The sequence below is a fragment of the Heterodontus francisci genome, chromosome 2, assembly GCF_036365525.1.
Source record: "Heterodontus francisci isolate sHetFra1 chromosome 2, sHetFra1.hap1, whole genome shotgun sequence".
Classification (NCBI taxonomy): Eukaryota; Metazoa; Chordata; class Chondrichthyes; order Heterodontiformes; family Heterodontidae; genus Heterodontus; species Heterodontus francisci.
Genome location: NC_090372.1, coordinates 139,987,815 through 140,003,127, shown reverse-complemented (window position 1 = coordinate 140,003,127; position 15,313 = coordinate 139,987,815). Strand labels below are relative to the sequence as shown.

The 15,313-nt window shown below is 42.4% G+C and overlaps 1 protein-coding gene across 1 annotated transcript in view; it reads left to right on the top strand.

Moving 5' to 3' along the window:
* LOC137347204 (uncharacterized) overlaps positions 1 to 15,313 on the top strand; it is a 44,741-nt gene that overhangs the window by 19,901 nt on the left and 9,527 nt on the right. The gene's annotated exons all lie outside the window — the stretch shown is intronic.

The window sequence follows — 15,313 nt, the reverse complement described above, 5'->3', positions numbered from 1 at the left end:
AGTGTCAGCTGAAGAGCGCACATAATTTCAAGAACGTTTTCCATCTGTAACCAAGTGTGATATCTGCAATGTAGCATCTTCCTCCTTTTATTCCCACCCATCACTGTTGCTTGTTTCATTTTCTTCAACTACTTGTAGCAAACAGTTCTTGGGGCCTTCTGACATCTCCTCACCAATCTTTGTTCCTTGCTGGTTTGACACTGATTCCAGCCCATTCCTTGCTTTTTGGCCATGCACCCATTGCATTCCTCACTGGCCTGACTCTAGTTCCTATTACTTTCTGTTGAAGCCATTCTCTTTGGTCCTCACCACAAGCAACTGTCTGAGGCTAAACCAGACTGTTTGCAACTTTTGTTGTATTTGATGCCGAGATAAGCTTCCAACAACATATCTGTGCCACCTCAAAGACTTCCACCTCTAACATTGCCTCATTCTGCCCCTGCCTCAGCTCATTTGCTGCTGAAACCCTCATCCATGCCTTGGGATTTGACTATTCCAATGCTCTCCTGGCTGATCTCATCTTCCACCCTCCATAAACTTAAGCTCATTCAAAACTCTGCCTGTTTCCTAATTCATATCAAGTCCCATTCACCCATCAGCCTGTGCTCATGACTTACATTGGCTCCCCATTAATCAATGCTTCAATTTTAGTCATAGTCATAGAGATACAGCACTGAAACAGGCCCTTCGGCCCACTGAGTCTGTGCTGACCAACAACCACCCATTTATACTAATCCTACAATAATCCCATATTCCCTACCATGTCCCCACCATTCTCCTACCACCTACCTACACGATGAGCAATTTACAACGGCCAATTTACCTATAAACCTGCAAGTCTTTGGCTGTGGGAGGAAACCAGAGCACCCAGCGGAAACCCACGCGGTCACAGGGAGAACTTGCAAATTCCACACAGGCAGTACCCAGAATCGAACCTGCGTCGCTGGAGCTGTGAGGCTGCGTTGCTAACCACTGTGCTGCCCAGTCCTCATACTTGGTTTCAAATCCCTCCATGGCCTCACCCCTTCCTATCTCTAACCTCCTCCAGCCCTCCAACTCTCAGATAACTGCGCACCTCAAATTATGGCCTCTTGTGCATCCCAATTTTAATTACTCTGTCATTGGTTGCCTTTCCTTCAGCCGCTGAGGTCCTAACCTCTGGAATTGCCTCCCTAAACCTCTCTGCCTTTCGACCTCTTTCTTCCTTTATGACTCTCTTTCTTTAAAACCTACTTCATTTCTACCTTGATATCTCATGTGGCCAGGTGTCAAATTTTGTTTGATTACGCTCCTGTGAAGTGTCTTGAGACATTCTACTATGTGCTATATAACTGCAAGTTGGTGGTGTTTGATTTCACTTTGGTGCGATGACATTTCCTCCTATTCTGACTCTGCCACTTCTGTCCATGACAATATCATACTTGCTGTGGGAAGAGAGAGCCAAGTCCACTTGATCTCCCAGGCAAAACAATTCACCTTTTGTCAAGGATTTCTCCTTAGTGACTTGACTAAGAATCACTGAAATTCATCAAACGTATATGTGTCATTTACACACTTTAAAAATTACTGGAGTCAAATTTAACTTGGGATTGGAAAAAAAATCATACAATTACCATCAGTTATAAGGTTGGTAGCTCATACGTTGCACAATACCAACCTAATTTCAGTGGGTATTGATTGAGGAAGATACAGGGCTATGGAGAGAGAGAGAGAGCAGGGGAATGAGATTAATTATGGATTGCATTAACAAAGAGTCAGCACATGCAACAGGCTGAATGGTCATCTTGTGTGCAGTAGGGTTTCATAGATCTACAGTATGAAAGTAGTGGACTCTAGGGCAAGGTGCACTATTTCTATGAAATGGAGGGAAAGCGCTGAAGGTGTGAAGCAAGTTTTATCCACCAAAATCTCCAGATCATAGTAGACAGCATGAGACCATTGCATGGAATGTAAGGGTAAGCAACCATTACCCATATTCTTTCAAATAGAAGGCCAATCTAGGTTGACATAAAATGTTGGAAGGGATACCTGGAAAAAAGTGTCAGACTTGCAAATAGGTAGCTTCAAATATGGCATTGTGAATACTCTCTGGAAACCGTGCATTCACTTACATAATGAATTAGCAGTGGTCACAGATAATTTAGATAAATGTTCTTAGATGGGTTCCCTTTTCTGTTGCACAGGTGCTTAAGTGGCCGCACGTGGTAATCCCATAACCTGAGCATACCATGGGCTGAATTTTAAGAGTCCGTTGCTGAAGTAGGCAGCAGATGTTTTTTTAAAAAAAAAGGTGGCCTGCCCACACGAGCACTGCATAACGCAGCAGCTTATTTGCATAGCTGCAGCGCCCACCTCCCCTGCGATGACGTGGTGGGGACAGCGGAGCTGCCACAGGCAGTGGCATCCGGCACCATGTTTAAAGGGCTTACAGCCCTCAATGAACATTTAAAAAATTTAAAGGGACAGGTAAATAGAATTTCCACAAAACAGATTTCAATGACCTTTTTAAATGCATTTTCCACCCTCCACCCCCCCCCCCCCCCACCACCCAGAATTCGAATATCGAGAATTTGCCCTTTACCCCTTCCCATAAGCCCCCCCGACCAATGTGCATCATTGTTACCCCGCTTCCTCCCCCCCCTGCACAGAGAAAAAATACTCCGCTGCCTCCCCCCCCACCCACTGGTGTCGCGCTATGTTTACACAAGGCGATGGGACCCTCATTAAATCAGGTATGTAAATTAGTTTACATACTGAAATAGGGGTCCCGTCATTGAGCGGGAGGGTGGCAGCCACTGCCATGAAGCCTCGCTGCCGCGCTGAGATCGGCACGGGGCCTGCCACCATTGGGGTCGCTGACAGGCCTCTGCTGCACCGAACGTCATTGCCCACCCTCCCACCATCACCATTCCCGACGGTGGAGGTGTTATAATTTCCAGCCCCATGTGTCTTGAAAATGCTGGTCATCCCCTCTTGCTACTGCAAGCTGTTTCTGATTTATTCACCAGCATGATGCAACAACATCTGTGGGTAAAACACTGGTTAAATACAAACTGACTTAGCCTTGCCAGTTGTCTATCAGTGCCAAGAAAAAAAGCCAGTGACAGTCACTTTTACCATTGCTGTCAGTGTAGACCTGATAAAATTCCTTGGTTGTAGATTGTTATGACCGAGTCGGGAGGAGTGCAGAGTTTATTCTAGTCCCACTTCTAGCGTCACAACATATATCTAAATCTTCCCACTTACCGATATGGTCAATCATATACTGTATTTTTCCCAGAATGAAACACACTAACCAGGTTTCTTTAATGAACAACAAAATTATCAGTTTATTATTAAACAAGTCTTAACCAATAATGAAGTAAATCATAAACACATGATTGAAATTTTAAAAGTTCCCTTTTTACTTTAACCTCTCTCTCACACTCTCTCTCACACTCTCTCTCACACTCTCTCTCACACTCTCTCTCACACTCTCTCTCACACTCTCTCTCTCACTCTCTCTCTCACTCTCTCTCTCACTCTCTCTCTCACTCTCTCTCTCACACACTCTCTCACACACTCTCTCACACACTCTCTCACACACTCTCTCACACACTCTCTCACACACTCTCTCACACACTCTCTCACACACTCTCTCACACACTCTCTCACACACTCTCTCACACACTCTCTCACACACTCTCTCACACACTCTCTCACACACTCTCTCACACACTCTCTCACACACTCTCTCACACACTCTCTCACACACTCTCTCACACACTCTCTCACACACTCTCTCACACACTCTCTCACACACTCTCTCACACTCTCTCTCACACTCTCTCTCACACTCTCTCTCACACTCTCTCTCACTCTCTCTCTCACACACTCTCTCACACTCTCTCTCACACTCTCTCTCACACACTCTCTCACACACTCTCTCACACACTCTCTCACACACTCTCTCACACACTCTCTCACACACTCTCTCACACTCTCTCTCACACTCTCTCTCACACTCTCTCTCACACACACTCTCTCACACTCTCTCTCACACTCTCTCACACACACACTCTCTCACACTCTCTCTCACACTCTCTCTCACACTCTCTCTCACACTCTCTCTCACACTCTCTCTCACACTCTCTCTCACACTCTCTCTCACACTCTCTCTCACACTCTCTCTCACACTCTCTCTCACACTCTCTCTCACACACTCTCTCACACACTCTCTCACACACTCTCTCACACACTCTCTCACACACTCTCTCACACACTCTCTCACACTCTCTCTCACACTCTCTCTCACACTCTCTCTCACACTCTCTCTCACACTCTCTCTCACACTCTCTCTCACACTCTCTCTCACACTCTCTCTCACACTCTCTCTCACACACTCTCTCACACACTCTCTCACACACTCTCTCACACACTCTCTCACACTCACGTATATCAGTTAACTGGAAAAATAAAAGGGATTTTTGTTTAGAGCTCTGTTCCAGACCAAAAAAAACATTTGGGGTGAATAGTTGCTCATTTTTTTGAACAGAACAATAAATGAGATATGTTGTGTTCCAAAACTGGCATATAGTCTGGCTTCTGAGTGCACGTAGGGTCACTGGGATCTTTTAGAATGGTTCTTTTCAGGTGCGTTGAGAGTTAATTTAGTAGGCTTTTTAAAAAAAAAAAAACATTCAGCAAGAATCTGGTCTCTTCCTCCGTGACACTTCTTCAGCAGTAGAAGATAACTTTATCTCATTCCAGAAGGTAAATACTGACACTACAACCAAAAGCTTGCGAGTTTGCTGCTCTTAGGACAAGCCAGAGAGCAGCAGTGTGCACCTATCACAGGGCATGCAACTGTCCCTTCTCTGCACACATCTTCCCCAGTTACTAGGGTTTCTGTTCTGTTTTTAACTTGAGTCATGTGACAGCCAGTAAACATTGTCGCCAAACCAGTTCTTTCAGTGTCCTCTTAATGACCTTGGAAAAAAAACTGGTCCAACATTTCTTCAGTTTGACTATGAATTCCTCAAATATTTTAACAAAAACAAAATCACATTCATAACGAGAATTCATTTGTAGTTTTCTTGCTCTAGCAGCTTCTGACTGGTCCTCTTCCTCATAACAGGCACAAAAATAAGACTCACTGATGTAAAAATGCTGCTATGTGAAATTAAACAATTATTTTTGCTCTCTACAATGTTTTTTCCATTGCTGTGGGACTGTCCTTTACTGTCTCCCTCTCTCTACTGTTGTAACACCATGCTAATGCTAAACATTATTAACACATTGTGGTCTGTAAAGCCAGCAGGAGTAATTTTACATATTAATGTTTAATTGATGCTGCTAGTGCCATATCTGTTAAGCCAATTCTGTCCTGAGAAGAATTCTTTTGGAGCTTTTGCAAACTTGCGCTAAGGCTTCTTTAATGCTAATGTTCTAAACTAGTGTTAAGTAACAAACACAATGCATGTTCCACAAAGGAATTTACTCTCAAAAGATAAATAGGAAGCAGCGACACAATGGGCTGAATTTTATCAGCATGCCGCACTCCGTGAAAGTGGCAGCCTTCCAACAGGGAAGTGCCGCCACTGACCCCTCCCCCTCCCCCCCCCCCCCCCCCCCTTGCGATATTACGCGTGAGGCTCATTTAAATAGAGGAGATGGAGCAGTCTCATCCCTGGCAACGGCCAGTGCCATTTTTTATCGGCTTCAAGCCCTTAGTAAAGAATTAAATTTTTAAAGGTGTATTAGGAATAATTTTTATTAAATAAATACTTAGGAGATGTAGGCCCTTTCCCAACCCGCTTTCCCCCCCAATAGTCTTTGCATTGCCCTATATTAACAATCTTATTTTATTTCCAACCTGAACATCCCCCTCTCCCCCCTCCTCCACCCCAACCTCCTCACATTTGCTCTTCAACCCCTTCCCATCATCCCCACAGCCAATAAAAATAGTTTTCCCCGCTCACCCCCCGCCCCAGCCCTGAAAATGTTACTCCTCTGCCTCCTCCTCCCACCCCACCCCACCAGTTTCTTGTCGGCCAGGCGACCGTAAAATCAGCTTGGGATGGCCACCGCCAGCAGGTAAGTTCATTTGCATCTAATTTTTGTTAATCTAAATATTTAGATGAAGGCCCCGCTGCCAAGTGGCAAGTTGGGTTGGGGGGGGGTGGTGGGGGGTGCACCAAGGTCTTCCCCCCCCCCCACCGCCACCAGTAGTATGTGGCGGGACCTTCTCGACATCGGGGATCGAGGCGGGCCTCTACCTGCAGAATTTTAACGCCCCCCCCCCTCCCCCAAGCTGCAACCCAAGGCATTGAGGGGCTGGTAAAATTCAGCCCGGTATTTCGCTATTAAGATTTGTGATTAGCAGGTCCATAAGCATAAATTGCAGAAACGGTTCTAGCATATACCACATTCCACCAATGAATATGATATACAATATGAGACATTCCTTGAATGTTTGGGGGTGGGGGCAGAAATAAAGGGCAAGGTACAAAAAAGCATAAATTGTGGAAATCGTGAATTAAACCGAAAAGCACGAAAGATGCACACCAAGTCGATCAGCATCCAAAAAAGAAATGTCACTGAATCAGTATTGCATAAATCATCAGGATTGAATTTCTGCAAATTCTGCCATGGGAAACTTTTAAGCTGCAGTGTTATGGTTTTAATATTTAGAATAATAAAGATCACCTTTTTGTGAAGTGATTCATTTCAGGTGTTAAAAAGTTCATAAGGGGGAAAGTCAAGGATTCAATTTGTGTACAGGGTTCAAGTTGTCCTGATATGGAATCTGAGGCTTTGCTAATCATGGAATGTGAAATTCTTGTTGCAGAATCCGTGGTAATTTTTAAGAGACTGGTGCTCTGTTGAGAAATGTGATGTGAATTAAAATTGAAGTTTCAATTCAAAAACAAAATATTGCAGATGCTGGAAATCCTCAGCAAGTCTGGCAGCATCTCTGGAAAGAGAAACCGAGATAATGCTTCAGGTCGATGATCACACTGAAGTGTCAACTGACAGCTTCAAAGTTACAGGAGTAGATTTTAGTCTGGCCCCTTTTTGGTGTTTCCATTGACCCTTGGGATCTGGATACGACTAGCAGTCTCCTGAATCAAGAAGTTCAGTGGAAGTTGGTCCTCAAGCCTCATCAACACATTCAGTATGAGCTGTCAACACTGGTTGTGTCTCCAGAGGCAGCTCTCCCAAATAAACACATCAATTTCTGGCCATTTTCCTCTTTTGGAAGTGGACCTCGGATAAGACCCAGGAGGGGAGCTTGGAGCAGGGGCTGTGGGGGATTTTGACCTTTTCTGCAGTTGACTGAGCACTACTGCTGCTCTGGCTTCACAGGATGGGTTACTTAAAAGTTTGTAAACTTACCTGTCGCAGGAACCTCCAAAATATCCTGAGCAGGTAAGGCTCAATGTTTGTTCCACCCATTGCCGACTAATTTCTCAATGGAACCAACGCCTGTGCAGATTGGGCACAGGCTGTCCTACTGCTAAATTGTTAGTAAAGTTCCAGTAAATGTTGCGATGCAGGAGTTATCTGTGCAAATTGTTGAACCAATTACTGATAAAAACCTCTTTTGTCCCAGCCTACTGTTTAAGGGCATTCTTTTCCATTCAGTATAATATATAGTGTCATGCAGGCCCCCACCTGCCAAGAATGAGTCATATTAATTTTGCCACATGGACATTAAATTTCAAATTGTTGCTGGGAAGAAAACCAGGCCTGATACAAGAGGTTGCCAAGCCCCCTGCTGGAAAGACATTTTTGCATAGTACTAGCACCCAATACACAGAACTGACCTGGACAGACCAGTTTAGTCACATGACTAACTGGCTGTTGCAGAGTTTTGAACTGAGGGTTTTAAATTGGAGAAAGTGTTTGAAGACAGAAAGCTGTTTGCTCCTGGGTTGAGAAGACCTCTCCTACAAAAACAATAAATGCTGGAACCACTCAGCAGGTCTGGCAGCATCTGTGGAAAGAGAAGCAGTGTTAATGTTTCGGGTCAGTGACCCTTCTTCAGAACTGACAAATATTAAAAATGTCACAGGTTATAAGCAAGTGAGGCAGGGGTGGGGCAAGAGATAACAAAGGAGAAGGTGTAGATTGGACAAGGCCACATAGCTGACTAAAAGGTCATGGAACAAAGGCAAACAATATGTTAATGGTGTGTTGAAAGACAAACATTAGTACAGAATAGGTGTTAACGGACTGAATATTGAACAGCAGCAAGAACTCTCTCCTGTCTGCTCCCATCTCTTTCTCACCAGCTTTGGAATCCATTGAAGACACATGAACCCCAAGAGAGAAATGTCTTCTACAATGAACAAGGTTTAAGATGAATACTGGGCCCCAACGAAAAGCAAGATCAACCTACAAAACGACTCCACAGTGAGCTCGAAGAACTGTAACAAACTCTTCAAATATTGCCTCAAACCTTTCCACTTTGTTTTTCTTCTGCTCTTTCCTGCCTCTATTTGCATGTGCGTATCGCGTATGCATGCTAGCATGGGGCACAGCGTATATCCGTAGGCATTAACCAAATTACAGTTAAGTTTAATATTTCACCTTTCTTCTTTTAAACCTAAGAAAGCCTGTTTGTGCTCATTTCTTTGCCTTATAATTGGAAAGCGGTGAACAAGGATTCACCAAAGGGGAGCTCAAAACACTGTTTAAAATTAAACAGTAAGACCAGGTTAAGGCTGAGAGGGAGTCTTGGATACCTTTCTCACTGGGTCTTAACAATAGTCAGTGAAATATATTCCAGATATTTCTACTTCATTGATCATTGAAAACTTTAAAACAAAATACTGGGACTAAGGCTATCTTGAATAATGGCACGATATCGCCCTTTTGCAGCTTTGGTTGGACTGATGGAGATTAATCAATTGTGTGGCAAGGAGCTGCCATTTTCTTGCACGTTAATAAACTAGTTTCAAAACCCCTTTAAGACTTCCTGGGATAATTGTTAGCACAGTTGTCTGATTCCTGCATTTCTGATGTTTTTTTTAAAAAAAATACACTTTAATATAGGTGAAACCATAATAGTGAATAATTAATTTGCTCCTGAATTTCTATAGGAAAGTAAGTTGGCCAGGAGTGCAGTGGAGGGGCAGTAAATCAGCCAAACTTCTGATATGCCCAGGCGTGAGTTTCATCAGGGTCAGTTTGGGTCAGATATCTATCTGGGGCAGCAGCTTGGGTAACACTGAGCAATAGTACTTCTCAGTTGGGATGTGGAGCCCACCTGATTCAGGTCTGGGCACATCCCGTTCCTCTCTCTCCCACCACCAAAATTGGATCCATTTTAAAAATTGACCCCCTTATCGGCACACCAACCAAAAAAAAGTCCCCTTACTGGTGGGGATCGACTTGTCTGCACTGCTTTACCCATCCTTTTTGTGAGTGCCTCTGTTGGTACAGGCACTTGCCACATAGTTAAATGGAGTGACCTCCTTAACCCTGGATACTCTAAGGTCAGGAGCAGAACTGTTAATTATATAGTAATTGAACGTTTGATTGTGTTCAGGTGGTGGGCATTAACTGGGGAGTCACTTGGTGCGTGTGTGTAGTTATGGCCAGGTGCGAGGGGTCTGGGGGCTCCTTTTCAGCCGTTGCCTGGTGTAACTAACAGGGTTTAATCTTTTGTAAAACACCGTGTGTTAACTCCGCTGTAGTTGAATCCTTGTTCACCACTTTTTCCAATTGTAAGGCAAAGAAATAAATTCAGACAGGTTTACTTAGATTTTAAACAAGAAAAGTAGAAGTTTATTAATCTTCCTCTAATCCAATTACGAATATGCGAGGCGATCACGCTAGCATGCATATGTGATAAACACTCACGCAGATAGAGATAGAAAAGTAGAAAAGAATAAAGGGGAAAAGTTTGAGGATGAGTTTCTATTTCACTGTCATTTGAGTTTGCTGTGAAGTCTTTGGTTCCCGATCAGACTTGCAATTCTTGGGCCCCAGTGCACGCTTCAACTTGTTTTGAGGTCGGAGTCTTTTCTCTCTTGAGGTTTACCATGTCTTCCATGGGTCAGGTGGTTTGGGGAGAGAGAGAGAGAGACAGCCAGGCTTGTTTCAGCTTCAGTTTCAAAACTGCCTTCTCAATTCAAACAGTCCTATGGCTAGTTCAAAAAAACCTGAGCCAGCCAGTTAGTCATGTGACCAGATGGTTTAACCAGACCTGGCTCTGTGCATTGTATCATCTTGGCAGGGCCTGGAATGTGCTTCCTTGCCTTCTATGTCTGGTGATCGAAGTTCATTTGGGTTAATTGGAGCAGGGAATAGTTCTTTGTCTCCACAAGCACTGTCTGTTAGTATGCAAATGTTTTTCCAGCCAAGTATCTGGTGATTTTTTTTTTTTAATCAAGTCCTTTTTTCACTCCAGCAACAGTTTAAAATCAATGTTCATATGACAAAATTAATTTTCTGAGTAGAACGGTGCTGGTATTTTCAGCTCCAAAATATCTCAAAACTTGCTTAAAATGGTCCAATAGCAGCAGTGTGATGGGTTCTTAATTTCAATTTGGCTAACAGAAGAAAAGCAGAATAGAAATGAATCCAGATACGTAGGTTATGAAAATTTGAAGGACAAATCAAACCATGCCACAATCATAACTCCTTGTAAAGCATGAGAGTAGAAGGACATGTTAGGATATATGGCCCAAGTAGGTATTCTCCTACAAACACATGGAGTATAGGAACAAATTGAATGAATTATAGGTGCAAATTCAACTTAGAGGGTATGACATGGTAGCTATTACAAAGACTTGGCTCCAAGACAGTAGGAACTGAGAAATAAATATGCCAGGTTATAAAATCTACAGGAAAGGCAGAGAAAACAGTAGAGGGGAGGAGTAGTCTTAGTGATTAAGGATGAAATCACTTCATTGATAAGAAAGGATATACTGGGAGGTAAGCAGGCAGTGGAGACTCTCTGGGTAGGATTAAGACATGGAAAAAGATTTAAGACAGTAATGGAAGTTATGTGTAGGCCCCGGGTAGCAATTGTGAAGTAGTAGATTGTATAAGTCCAAAGATTAGACAAGCATGTAGCAAAGGCAGAGTGGTTTTAATAGGGGATTTTAACTTTCATATTGATGTAGGATAAGCAGATTAACATATCAGAAAAGTAGAGAATTCCTTGAGTGTGTCCATTCTTGTTTTTTTGCAACAATATGCCCTCAAGCAAGAAGGGGGCATGCAATATTAGATTTAGCAATGAACCAGATTTCGTCAACACCCTTATGGTGATGAATATTTATCTAATAACTATCATTAATATGATCAAGTTCAACATACTGTTTGAAAGGGATAAATGCGAAACACCTACTAATATTTTAGATTTCAGTAAGGCTGACTTAAACGCAATGAGACAGAAACTGTCCACAGTAAGTTAGGCAAATCTGTTAATGGGTAAAACGACAGAAGATCAGTAGAAGGTGTTCAAAAAAGAATTTGATGTGATGCTGAACCAGTTTATACCTTTTAAGGGGCAAGAGCTCTACTTGCCAAAAAGAACAGCAATGGACAACTAAAAGGGTAAGAAACAACATAAAACTAAAAGAAAAAAACATACAGAAATGCAAAAAATAGCACAGATCCTGGCAAGTAGAAGAGGTATAAAGAACAGCAAGGGGTGATAAAACAGATAGTAAGACCTACAAATAGGAATATGGCAAGAAACTTGCAAGGTACATCAAAATCAACACATTTTTTTACAATTATAATGAAAACAGGGTGGTCAGGAACAATTTAGGCCCCTTGAAAACTGGTCATGGTAATATTGTTAATGATAAGGAAATGGCAGATATGTTTAATTATTTTGGATCAGTATTTACAGTAGAGAAAGAGGTCAGCATGCTGGACATTCCAAGGCAACCAAAACTGAATCGGGGCAGGGACTCACCAAAATTAACATAAGCAGAGTAACTGAAGAAGAAAATAATGGCACTAAAGAGTTACAAATCCCCAGGACCAGATATTTTCCATCCCAGGATTTTAATGGAAGTAGATGAGAACATTGCAGATGCTCTAACTACAATATTCCAAAGTTCTCTCGATTCAGGAACTGTTCTTTTAGGTTGGAAAATTGTGCGTGTCACGCTGCTATTTAAAAAGGGTGAGAGAAGAAAACAAGAGAATTATAGACCAGTTAGCCTAACATCTGTTGTCAGACTCCAGTAATTTCCCATCATTAAGGATAGAGCAACAGAACACCTTGAAAATGATGGGAGTCAGCATGGATTTGTAAAGGCTGGGTCACGCTGACAAACCTGATTGAATTAATTTTTTTGAAGAGGTGACTGAAGTAATGTCTATGGATGATATTTATATGGACTTCCAGAAGACGTTTGATAAAGTCCCTCATAAGTGATTGTTGGCTGAAGTATGTGTTGTGGAATTGAAGACAAATTATTGGCCTGATTCGGAAATTGGCTGAGATAGAGAGTGGACAGGTACTCTTATTGGCAGGGTGTCCTGCCTCAACTATTCACCCTATTTATTAGTAAATTGGATGATGGGATAGAAAACCACATATCCACATTTGTGTTGATGATGCAAAGATAGACAGCATTGTAAACAGAGCAGATGAAAGCATAAAATTACAAAGAGATGTTCGATTAAATGAACAGGCAAAACTGTGGTAAATGGATTTCATTGTTTGAAAATGCATGGTCATCCACATTGAGCCTCAAAAGAGTAGAACTGAGCACTTTCTACATGAAGAAAAGCTAGGTTAAGGGGTAATTTGATAAAAGTTTTCAAGATATTAAGGGGAACAGATAGGGTGGATAGAAACTATTTCTACTGATTGGGGAGTCTACTACTAGGGGACATAGCCAAAAATTAGAGCCAGACCATTCAGGATTGAAATTAGGAAATACCTACACAGTGGTAGAAGTTTGGAACTCTCTTCTGCAAATGGCAGTTAATATTAGATGAATTGTTAATTTTAAATCTGATGTTGATAGATTTTTGTTCGCTAAATGTATTAAGGATATGGGACAAAAGCAGATATATGGAGTTAGGACACAGATCAGCTATGAGCTCATTGAATGACAAAACAGGCTGCACGTGAAGCTACTCAGTGACACTGAGTTGTTGTTGACGTTGGCACCTGTTACCAAGCTGCTGTAGCAACTGGTCATCGTGGTAATGCACACCAGTCTACAGGATGTGTTGCAATTTCCCTCTTTCACCAGCTCGTGACTCCCAGGTGCGATAGTCAACATTTAGGACCTTCATGTCATGCTTGCAAGCACCTTGAAGTGGAGCTTTGGGTGCCCCACTGGTCATCTGGCTGTGGCTACTTCACCATGGTGAAGGTCCTTGGGTATGTGACCGTCTTCCATTCTGCAAAGGCGTCTGATTCACCGAAGCTGCCTCTGTTTGATTAGTGCCAACACACTTGAGAGCTCTGCCACATTTGTGATTTTTGTCCTACCAGGATATACCTATAGAAGACAGCGAAGATGGAAATTATTGAGCTTCTTTTCCTGGTAGCTGTAAGTCGCCCAATGTTTCACAGCCGTACAGCGAGATGCTGAGAACACAGGCTTTATAAACCATTAGCTTGGTCCTAAGGGTCAGCTTGATGTTATCCCATGTGCATTTCATGAGTCAGCCAAAGCTGGTAACTTCTTTCCCTATGGGTATTTCGAGCTCTGCATCAAGGGACAGATTGTCTATCACCATGGACCCAAGGTAGTAGAATTTGCTAACCACTTCCAGTGAGGTGTTATTTAGTGTGATTGGGGCAGACCTTGTCCCATTAGCATGGTTTTCTGCCCGGATCTAATTACACCTGAGCAAGGTTTACACCTGAAGGTAACTATCACCCTGACCTGCAGCTCTATTTAAACTGCAATTTACAAACTGTAACCCCACACCACTTAAGGTTGGTTGGAAGGTCTCAAATGCATAAAAGGTAATTGAACAATAACGAGGTGTTATTTATTTACATGTTTGTTCTTGCATTCAATGCATCAAAAGGAGGTAATCACAGCTGTTTCCATCTGCACTAAACTGAGCACTTAAGATGTTATAACCAACAACTTTGAAGTTGATTCGTTATCACTTATGTGACAGCCTGTTTTAAATGTGAATGTTTTATGTGGCGAGCATTGTAGTACCAGCGCAAATAGGCACTGTGGTCTGAGTAAAAATTGAGCCTACATCAAAGTTTGCTTTGTCTGATGGTTTTAAGCATCCTACATGGAAATGAGTTTTTGAGTCATAATTAGTGATACAAAACTCCCCCATTTACTTCTGATTGACACTAAATTAGGAATCTCACTCCATGCAATAAGATGCCCAGTACAAGAAGTATGAAATGTTCTGATGAAAGATCACGGATCTAAAACATTAACTCTGCTTTTCTGTCCACAGATGCTGTCAGACCTGCTGAGTATTTCCAGCATTTTCTGTTTGTGTAAAATGTTATGATGGTGTAGGATGGATTGCTTGTTGCTGAAGAGCAGTATCTTGCATTTAACCATTCTGTCTGATTTGGGAATGCTCTTTCTGGCACTAACAAAGCACAAAATACATATTTTAAAAAAGTGTTAAAATAGTTGTGCATTTGAAATGCACAAGATTAAGAACATAGAACAGTACAGGCCCTTCGGCCCACGATATTGTGCCGAACCTTTAACCTACTCTAAGATCAAACTAACTACCTACCCTTCATTCTACTATCATCCATGTACCTATCCAAGAGTCGCTTAAATGTCCCTAATGTATCTGCTTCTACCACCACCGCTGGCAGCTCATTCCACACACCCACCACTCTGTGTAAAGAACCTACCTCTGACATCTCCCCAAAACCTTCCTCCAATCACCTTTAAAATTATGCCCCCTGGTGATAGCCCTTTCCACGCTGGGAAAAAGTCTCTGGCTATCCACTCTATCTATGCCTCTCATCATCTTGTACCCCTCTATCAAGTCACCTCTCATCCTTCTTCGCTCCAATGAGAAAAGCCCGAGCTCCCTCAATCTTTCTTCGTAAGACATGCCCTCCAGTCCAGGCAGCATTCTGGTAAATCTCCTCTGCACCCTCTCTAAAGCTTCCACATCCTTCCTATAATGAGGCGACCAGAACTGAACACAGATTATAGTACATTACAAAATGCTATGAGTTACAAGGTTTCTTTGGTTAATGCGATCACAACAGATGTTCCTGAGAGTGATTGTAGCATCTCTGTCATTTGAATTTTAAAAAACATGAGCGAATAATGTATTACTCTGTATATCCTTTCAGATATTGCCCATTGCATATCATTTTTGAAGGATTATCTTT